General features: G+C 42.9%; 1 long non-coding RNA gene across 1 annotated transcript; it reads left to right on the top strand.

The window, feature by feature from the left end:
- The first annotated feature begins 1,446 nt into the window (after positions 1 to 1,446).
- On the top strand, positions 1,447 to 9,431 carry LOC104909653. The gene is made up of 2 exons (XR_002111934.2): positions 1,447 to 1,640; positions 3,309 to 9,431. It is a non-coding gene; the product is annotated as an uncharacterized LOC104909653 (long non-coding RNA).
- Positions 9,432 to 10,546: the final 1,115 nt, after the last annotated feature.

Genomic DNA, 10,546 nt, shown 5'->3' with positions numbered 1-10,546 from the left:
AAAAAAAAAAAAAGTTATTGCTTCAAACTGCTTTGTGGGCCTGGCAGTGAAAGCAGAGGAGATACTGGATGTCTCAGGCTGTGCCAGAAGGAAGCTGCTTTCCTTGGAGATTTCTTCCCCCTGCAGTTAACTGGGAGACATTGTTTGTGCTTTACCTGGTACAGAGCCAGAGGGTTTCATAAGTCCTGCTTCCAAATTCATTTTATGCTTGGGATCTGAGCCTGGACTGTTCTTATTCTTTTCCATTCTGCAAGAGCACCTAAGGAAAAGGAAGCTGGGCTGTCGTGGTATGAACTGAATAGACACACAAGATTATTGGTAACCAGTCCATTGCTTGGAAGTGGCTGGTTTTGTTTTGGTGAGCAGGGATGTCTGTGAGGATGCTATGTTTTTCAGCGCTGGTGCATGAAGGTGCTAGGGGAGCTGCATGTCAGGGCAGCATTAGAATCAGGAGTGTATCTTTAGTTCTGTCAGTTGCAGTGCAAAGGTGTATAAGAGAGGGTGGTTGGACAGTGATGCAGTTTTGGGATGTGTATGGCAATATAAGAGTAGATATGGGCATACGTACTGTATGCAGACTATCTATGCATGCAGTTGAGTACATTTGGGTGAGTACAGGGGCATGTTTGTGAGTATGAAGGAGCAAAGAAGAGAGTACAAATACTGCAGGACTTGTGTCCAAGAGCCAGGGGTTGCTGCAAATTTACCATACCCAGATCAGGACAGCCCTGTGACTGAAGTCCTGCCAATTGGCTCTCTCCACATGTGTCCTGCAATCTGAACATTTCCCTATTAAAATAAAAGCCATTTGTGATGTATTCACTCTCTTTTAAGTCTGCCCTGCAGCTCTGGCTGCTTTCCTTGCCCCTCTCTCATGCCGTGTCTGTCCATAGTCTTCTCTCTCCCAGGCAACACTGACTCTGGATTCCAGAGTGATGGATGACATAGCAGAAGGCTCCTGAGAGAATAGGCTACAACATTATTATATAAAATCGCTAAATCTGGCCCTTTTAAAAGTGAAATTGAGGGGGAAAGAGGAGGAGAAGGTGGAATGGCTAGATTGGCTAGGATGAACTAGAATTGCTTGTTTGGTAGTTGTTCCCCAACTAGCTTGTTGCCTTTCATGCCCCTGCTGACCCACAGCTGCAGCTGAGATGTAGCCAGATGGTCGCTCTCTGAAATAGCTCCATCAGCCTCAGGCATTGAATACTTTTTTCTAATGTGAGTGGATAGATAGTGCCATTATCCTGTATTGCCCAAAGAATAACCAATAGAGCAGATTCTACGGGACACAGGCACCTGCCCTAACAGAGGCACTTCGGTTACTGCATGGGGAGGCAGTTTCTTCTCTGCACGTGAACACTCGGGGGGTATTGAATTACATGTGTAGTTATGCATGAGCTTTCCTCACTGTCTTCAGTGGACTGCCTGCCTAATTGTTGCTTTTGTGTTTTCTGCCCCTTTGACAGTATGCCAAGGCACTGAAGCATTTTGGAGAGAATGAGGGCAAGATGCAGCCAGATGAATTTTTTGGCATCTTTGACACTTTCTTACAGTCATTTGCAGAGGCAAAGCAAGATCTGGAGAATATGAGGAAGAAAAAGGAAGAAGAGGAGCGCAGGGCACGCATGGAAGCCATGGTGAGAACTTGGGCAAAAGAAGGCATTTTACTTCATCATCTGTTCATTTCTCAAGAGAGATGTTGACAGAGGCAGTTAATGTGCTGATGTCCTGTCACTGTTTTATGTCCTTTCCTTTGACACCTCTTTGTCATCTTTCTCTTCACAAACGATGGCATTTTTTCTGCTGACTGTATCCTGTCAGCTTTCAAGGGCTGTCAAAAAAGAATATTTGCAGTTTGGCTTCTAAATCTCTCTTCTTTTGAGTTCAAATACCCAAATCTAGTCCTATTTTTTCTGTCAAGGTACTTTGCAAGATGGTGCTGTCCCTTCATGGAGCTAGTCTGCCCTGCTTTCAGACTGCTTGCTCTGTGCAAAAGTTCTTGGAGTCAGGTCTTGCCAGCTGGGCAGCTTCCACTCAGACTGTATCATCATCTGCTGTGTTCTTGTTCCCTGATAGTGTATGGTGACACAGTAAATGCCCTGTTGTAGTCTGCGCTGGCAGCCTTAATGCCTTGATTACAGGGCTGCATTAGACCTTGATGAGGCAAGTGAGCTTTTCTGCATTGCTGATTTTGCTCTTGGAGACCAACGTGTATAACCCCAGGGGTTCATGTGAACCAACATTCCCTTCTGATCTCAGGCTTTTCTGAAGGTGAGAACAGCCCAGCTTTTCCTTGTCCTTCCACCCTGCCAACACTTTAACCTTGGCTATTGCCTGGCTCCTAACTGAAGGCAATTGCTACTTGCGAAGTTTGCTTTGACAAAAGAACCTTTTTACTCCTTTCAGAAGAGGAAAGAGGTAGAACTCTAGGACAGCAGACTTCTTGGAACTGTTGGACACAGAGATAAAATGTCAAGATTTAGGCTCAAGTTTCCTCTCAGCCAGCAGAGAAAGTGCACAAGCCCACTGTTAAAGCTCTAAGAAGCTTTAGTAGGCCTGATGTACTGAGAGGTTGCTGTTTGCTTATGAGAAGAATCCTCCTGCAACATGGGACTAGTGCATGGTGAGCCACCTGCATCCTGGAAGCCATAGCTGTGCCTTAGTATTTCCACTAATCTTGGAGCTGAGCAGTGTGGAGGATAATTGAGCTCCCTGGTAAACTGGTAAAATCAGCAGTCCTGTTTCATTGCTGTTTCTATTTATAATCACTTTCTCTTTCTGGACTCAAGGCAATATTCTTTCTTTTCCCCATGTCCACAACATGCTACACTGTTTTCCTTGTCTAGTATGTTTAGCTTGTGGCCATCTGATGAATTCCACTTCTTATTTTTCTCCTTCTGAAGGAACATGACCTTTCTGCCTGTTTGAATATAACTACCTATGCCCTACAAGCAAAACTGTTTGTGATTTTAGTGGTGACTGGTTTGTGCAGAAACATCCTGATTAACTTTAAACTCAGCAGGTTAGATACTGTGAGCACAGCCCTGGGGTGGTAATGCTTTGTGAGGCAAGCAGAAGATGCTGCTCATTCCTCACCTCTCGTGCTCTCTGCTCACCTGAGCAAGAGAAAGGAAGTGCAGTATGGTCTCTGTTGCCCTTGGAACGCATGATGGCCTTATGGATAGGATCCTGATCCTTTTATTTCCAAACAGTACTAACACATTTTAGATGCTCCATAACACAATGTCTGTAGTGATCTGGCATCTTGGTCAGTGAATCCTAAAGATCTGTCTCTTTCTCCACAGCTGAAAGAGCAGAGGGAAAAAGAGAGGCGTCAAAAGAAAGCGAAAGCAGGAAGCATCTCTGAAGAGACTGGGGAGTTTGATGACCTGGTGTCAGCTTTGAGGTCAGGAGAAGTCTTTGACAAGGACTTATCCAAACTCAAGCGTAATCGCAAGCGTTCGGGGAACCAAGGCTTAGAGACAAGCCGGGAGCGGGTGGTGACAAAACTAAATTATTAATTACAAGAGAAAGAAAAATAATCAACCAAAATAAGTGAAGAAAAAGAGCAGAACAAGAAGATGAATGTGTGCAATGGCACTTGGCTGACAGCTGCCCCAAAGGATTTCTTTGGTCTGTGGGTAGAGACATTACCTTTCCATTGATCAGCTTTCCTCTCATCCCTCCTCTGCGCTCCTAATTTGAACCATTATAAAAGTGCCTCTGTGGAGCCAGCAGGGTCTGTGACTGGGCCATGCAGACCTGACAGATTTGCTTCTGGGAGTTGATTGTGTCATGAAAGGCCTCATGATGATGACAGAAAGTACTGGGCCTTGCAGACAGCCTTGCAGCTGGAGAAGGATAATTTTCTGCGTGCCAAAGTGAAAATGAACTATGATCTTCATCTTGCTGATAATAAGCAGGACTAATTTCAGAACAGTTTGGTAAACACCTGTTGCTTCTTCAGTAACTATACTGGCCTTCAGAGTCTTGTCAAGATGTAGTTCTTGAGGTTACAAGGTCCCTCCCAGAATTGGATTTTATAAGCCATTGATCAGCATCCGAAAAATGCTTTTGATCTCATATTCTGTATAGTGCTTTTGTATGGCCTATACTGTCCAAAGCAAGTGATGCTCAGAAGGAAGTAGGAACAAAATGGAATTCGAAAATCAGGATTGACGTAAAATACTTTGCCAAAGTCTTTTGGATTCTGCTTTTCTAGAAACAGTTTTCTGGAATATATTGATGGTTAAGCCTCAAAGTTCTGAAATTTATCTTCTAGGAAAGAAGTTGTGGCTTTTGTTTAGAAAACTGTGCCACTAACAGGTTGGGATTTCACCTGGATGACTGTGGAGCCTGTTATAATTGCTGGGAAGGAAACAGCTGAACATTTCTTATCCATTTTTGCAAGATTCCTTACTGCAGCCCTGAAATGGAAGGATTTCCAATGGAAATTGGAAGCTCCTGAGTATCATTCACAGGTCACAAGTGGGCAAAAAGCAAATGGGACTGCAAGCTGCAAGAAGTAAGATTTCTTTTCCACTTTGTACAGGCTGCAACTGCTGTGGGAATGGACTGGACTTTCTGCATAACAGGATGATTTATTGCATGCACCCCAATCCTATCTAGGGTAATCACATAGTTCAGTAAGATATCAGTGATGTCAAAGGAGAGCTGTACAGGCCACAGCCTTTTTCATTTAGAAAAGATTACTTAGCATGAACCAATGGAAGGTCCCATAAGGAAAACGGAGATTTTTTTCCAGGAGGACACAAAGTCGTGTAAGTAAAGTGGAAACGGGTTAATTCATAAGAAAAAAAGAAATTTGCATTTACACTGCACCTACAAAGCACACGGTGAAAAAGCAGAGAACCCCAAGAAGATGCTTGAATTCTAAATTTGATTTATCTTCATGGTTCTTGGAAGGGGATTCAATTCTGTGGGCTGCCATGACCCTTTTTTTGTCATTTTTTTTTCTTCTTCAATCTTGCCATCCCTTTTGATTATCAACTCTGGAGAGGGAAAAAGGAAAAGAAAGAAATTGCGATGGATTCTTCCTCCTAGACAAGAAGGGAACAGCATTTGAGAAGAGAAGCCTACATTTACGAACTATATATCAACAGTAAACAGCACAAAGTGTCAAGGAATCCCAGGGAAATGGAAAAAGCTCCATTAGTCACTTTAATATTTTGGTTCTGTTTTTCTATGAATGTCACTTAACCTCAGGCTCAGCACTGAGTCTGCAGAATAGAACTTCTGCCATACACGCTGCCTGATCAGTATTACACACTACCAATATTGGAGAAACCAACAGTGGTGGTTTTCCAAACACTAAAATAATTATGTAAACTATGGAAAGGAGCAAAAAATTTAGAATTGCTAAACTCTAATGTTTCATTGTTTACTGAATTTTGAGACTCCCACCCTACAGTTTCCCTATTTACAACATTCCAGACTGCCGCGCCTCTGTATAATACTCATGGTAAAGAGCTGGTATCTTACAAGAGCTGGGTGCATTCTCCTCCCTTATTATCCCATCGCCCTTCTGGGATTAGCTATTAACAGCAATATCCATTGCAGCAGACACAAGCACCTTGTAGAAGAAAGACTGTATTTCATAAAGGTTTTTGAAAGTTTAACTCTCACTTTTATAAGCATTTTTATTTTAAATTACAAAATGGATTTTTAGAAATGTCTCTTGTAATTTATATTAACAAGCTCCTTGCTGCTCCCCAAAGTAGACATGCCATATCTCAGCCCTTTTTTTTGTTTGTCTTGTTTTGAAGCATGCCATATAATCTATGCCACATAAGCCATATGAGACGTGGTAATATGTGCCAAATTGGTATACAGTGGAATTTAGATTTGGATAATCCCTGAATTCCAAAGATGATATTTTCAGGGATTAGAACATTGTAGATTTCCCCCCTCTTTGTTCTCCTTGGTGTTAGGACTCACTCAGATGTTCAAGTGTAGTGCCAGTGCCAAGATCAGCTCTGGTGCAAGAATGTGTGACCCTTGGCTCTGTCCAACTTATGGCTGCTTGCTTGCTCTCCAGGTACTTGTTCAGTATGGCAGACTGTCAGCAAGGCAGTTCTGTTATAGAAGAAACACCTCAGGGCAAAACCCTTGAATATAAATACAGCATTCCCCACCCCAGTATTTTTCAAACCAGGTTCATGGTTTTGAAAAACTTTTTGAAACTGAAGTCACTTGGCCAGGCCATAAATGTAGCAAAAGCAGAGAGAGTGATAATCTCCCTGTCCATTTGTGTACACAGTTCAGCTGTGATATGAAAAGTTATATGATGGTACGCAGTGCTCCAGTCACAGTGACAGTCAGAGAAAGCTGCTGTAGCTTTGCCACCCTTCAATATATACACAAGTAATAAGAGACTGTGCAACTCCAATAAATCAGCTGTGAGATACATTACTGGAACTGAAAGAAAGCCCAGAGTCATGCCCCCGGTTCATTGCAGCTCAACTTTCTTAGCACTCAAGGGCCCCAGACTTTTGTTTTGAATCAGTGGTGGTGGCTGAAGGTTTCTTTCAGCATGCTGAACAGTCTCCCCTGGCTGTACACTGCTTGGTGAATGTTCATGAAAAGCATTGTGGAAAAGCTTGGTTACTCACTGAGTCAAGCAGTGATTTCCCATTAATACGTCTGCTCTAAAAGATGAGGCTGGCCACAGTAGATAAGGAAATAGTTGGATCTGCTCTAGGACCTGACTTCAGATTTTTTGCAAAGCCAAGTTCATCCCTGCTTGGAGTCTCTGGCATGCTGTGAGTGCAGCTATGCTCTGTTCCTCATGTGCAGTTTTGATTGAGTTGCTGAGTGCCAAGAAAGGTGGGAAAATCTAATCCTTGTCCTCTAGTGCCTCTGTAGCCTGGGTGGGCATAGCAAGCAGTCATGAGGCATAACATTAAGGCAAAACTTCTTTATCATATTCTGAGGGACAGAGAAGAACTAAGGTCTGCTGCTGTCCTTGCAGTACCAGCATTTTAAGTAAAAGCACCAGCATTTTAAGTAAAAGAGGAGGAGATGGGAAAAAGGTTATAGTTGAGGGCTTGTTCTACTTTATATTTTTCCTAGAGAAATGTAGTTGTTGCTAACTTTATGATGAAGTTCTTCACACCTAGAAGAGGAGGTACTTTCTAATTCTCCAAACCTTGTCTGTAGAGATCTAATGCTTCTTCACTTACCTATGTGTCTTTGCATTGTTCTTAAGCAGATTGCATTAGGATGACCCCTGAAAAGACTGCAGAACTTCCCCCCACACACCCCACTCTCTTTGCTCTTTGTCACTCTTCTCAGTTGTCCGTAAGTCTCTGAAAATGCTACGAAGCGAAGTGACTTCAGGGCAGCAAGGCCCTTCCATGCTTTGCAGCACAGCTATGGTCCGGGCACTGGTTCCCTACAAGAGCAGAAGTAGGACTAATATTCAGGGATGAGAGACTCTCCACTAGAGAGACAGCTTGGGCATCCTTCAGAAGCATTTCTGTAATGTGTTCACAGTGTTTGAGGAAGGGAAAGGCATTGTGAGGGGCCCTGATGGAAGGCTGTGGAGCAGGTGTTTCTGTAATGGTCAGCTCCATTGGCTGAATCTTCCCTCTTTTTTAGGAAAGCTCGCACTCTGAGCTGGGTTGTACCAGAGAAGCTTGTGTCAGGAGTTTCCTTGAGGGGAAAGGAAATCAGTTGTACAGTTGATGATGTACATGATATATGCAGTTTTGTTTCTGGGTTGGTTGTTTTGTGTTTGTTGTTTGTTTTTTTTTCTTTTTTGTTTGGGGGTTAAATGTTTTTGTTTTTTCTTAAATGGTTTTAGGAATCTCTAAGGGGAACCTGTAAATCTGACACCTCTATTTATTTTGCCTTATTTTAGTTTGCTATGTTTGTATGTATACACTGCATTACAGCAAAGACTCTTGAGACCGTGCCAGGGCATTACACCAGCTAGACAGCCGGCATGGCCATTCTGCAGCAAGCTGAGCAGGGGGTGGGGTGGTGTAGGAGCAGCCTTGGTGTGGGAAGGGAGGCAAGGAAGAACTTCACTTTTGCTTTCATAGGAATAACTCTGCCCTAATAATAATTGACTTGGGAAAGCATGTCTTTTAAAGCATGTGGTGAATTGATGAAAGTAGGTTATTTCAGAATACTCTCTGAAAACAACCATTTTCTTGTCATGAATCATGGTGGGAATATTGAGAAGAGGTAAGCTCCACATTTGCTAACTCAAATTTCAATCTCCAACTCAAATTCTGCATGTAGTGCCAGAGAAGCTGAAATAGGTGTACAAGTATGGATCATACCCTTACCAGAGTTTACATGTTGGTGAGACAAACTGTGACAGGCCAAGGAAGAAAAGATTCTCTCTGATTTCCCTCTCCACTCTACTTCCTCAGAGTCCCAGGGTAAGCAATATTTTTTGGCTGTTTGGTTTTCTCTCTGTGGAGTCTCTAGCAATAACACATGTTCAGCTACAGCTCTTTGGCTTCTGTACTGAACAAGGAAGATTTCCGATTGCCTGCCATTCAAACACTTAGCTGCTGTTGGCCATTCTTACTTTCTTTATTAAAGGTGGAAAAGGCCATCTTGAGTAATATAATTTGGCCAACTGAAAATATAGGTGTAGGTAGTAAAGCTATTTACTATTCTGAGTAGTTTGGATGACTAGATTCTCCTAAAGCTGGCCAGATTATGCTGAGAAGGATGTCATTAGCTTAGAAAGCTGTTATGGCACCTCATTTTGAGTCTGGATGCTTAACAGATATTCCAAACCAGTCTTCTGATACTGGTGTTAATGTGGAATAGATCCAGTATATCCAGTACAGTGTTTAATACCAACATTATTTAAAGCAACATCTGGATCAGAACTCCCCTTTTAAACAGCTTTAGCTGCTGAGAAGATGTTCTACAGAGCTTTCAAAGGGCTTGGTCCTTTCAGCTGTTCAACAGTTGGAGCTCTCACTCAGCTGATCTAGAAAAGCCTCTATGATATGCTACTGACAACCCAGCCCCTCTACACTGCTTCCCATCTTCAGACTTGCCCCTAAATACTCTCTTCCAAAACCTTTGCTGTTTTAGAATTGTAGGAGGACATCAGGTACCTGAGCCACGCTCAATGCTTCTCCCTTCCAAACTGTATTCAGCCATTCTCCTCCTCTGCCAGCCTGCTCAGTTTAAAACTTCCAGATCATTTTTGGAGGTGCCCCTGCCTGCCGAGCTGGAAAGTATAGTGCTGCTTACTGACGTGGGAGGTTGTGTGCTGCTGTAATGCCTTGGCGTATCCTCATTTCTTAGTCAGTTTAAGACTATAAGTGAATTAAATGTACAAATCCTGTAGTGTCCTTTTTATCTGTATCTTTTTATAAGAATATACTGTAATACTAAAAAACAAAAGCAAAAAAATTAAAGATATATTGCCCCCACTGCGTCTCAGTAAATTTATTATTTTCTATGCTTTCACTGGACAGCGTTACAGGTGAGTTGGAGTCTGAGTGCACTGTTTTTCTTGGCTCTGGGTCTTTCATTTTGATTGAGAGCATGTAGTTCTTCAGTGACACAGTCACTGCAGAGCTGGTGAGAAACTGCAGAGATAGTTCTGGCAGGAAGGTGGAAGAGCATAGGGAAAACTGAAATTCACTTAAACAAAGAACAAAAAAATCCACCACATCAGTCTTGCTATCTCAGAGCTCATAGTCCACATGTGGACACACTCGTAGAACAGCACGTAAGGCTGTAGGGCTGGCTGTAAACTTGCTTATCTGAGCAGCATCCTCAGAGGAAGAGTGTGAGTGAGAGGAGAAGATGGTAAGAGAGGATGGCTTCAAAGGAAGGAGTTCAATAAGGCTAGATGAAAGGAATCCAGGAAAGCCAGCTTCAGGGACGTGGGAGGTGACAGGGAGAGAAGTTGGGTATAGCACAGCAGGGCAAGCACGAGGTATGTAAGGGCTGGGGCTAATTTGTGTGCACTTGAGGAGTGGGTGAATCCAGGGACAAGCTAAGGAATTCCTTGGAGCTCAAGGGCAGAATGTTGTTTTTACTTTAGACACTCAGCATGCAGCTGTTTCACTTACACATTAATCTCCTTGTCTCTGATAACATAAATTGGTCACTGACAACATTCCTCCTTAAGCCACAAATTTTCATGGTTATCTGCTATCATGAAAGTGTGATTTTCTAACTGTGAGCTCTGGCAAATCTCATGCCTAGCTTAGATCAGGCTGCACAGTATGTTTCTGCAGTAGATGGGATCTCAAAGCTCCAACTCTTGGTTGTGGCTCTCAGGTGGGAAGGGCCATGGCAACGAGCAAAAGCAAATAGGGTATATTTGCTTGCACAGGTTGAGAGAGAAAAGGCAGAGGTGTGGCTCTGAGTGCTATGTGGATAGACTCATTTTGTATGTGTTAAAAGGGCTTTCAGATTCTCTGTCTTTGGTCTGTTTGATTCAGACTTGGCTGAGCCTGGCTACAAGATTCTTGTTTTACAGATACAAGGGAGGGCCGTTTCTGAAATCCATGTAAGATATGAGTGGCGGAGGGAA

The sequence above is a fragment of the Meleagris gallopavo genome, chromosome 2 (assembly GCF_000146605.3).
Source record: "Meleagris gallopavo isolate NT-WF06-2002-E0010 breed Aviagen turkey brand Nicholas breeding stock chromosome 2, Turkey_5.1, whole genome shotgun sequence".
NCBI classification, from domain to species: Eukaryota; Metazoa; Chordata; class Aves; order Galliformes; family Phasianidae; genus Meleagris; species Meleagris gallopavo.
The sequence above is the reverse complement of the archived record's forward strand: the minus strand, read 5'-3'. Positions and strand labels throughout refer to the sequence as shown.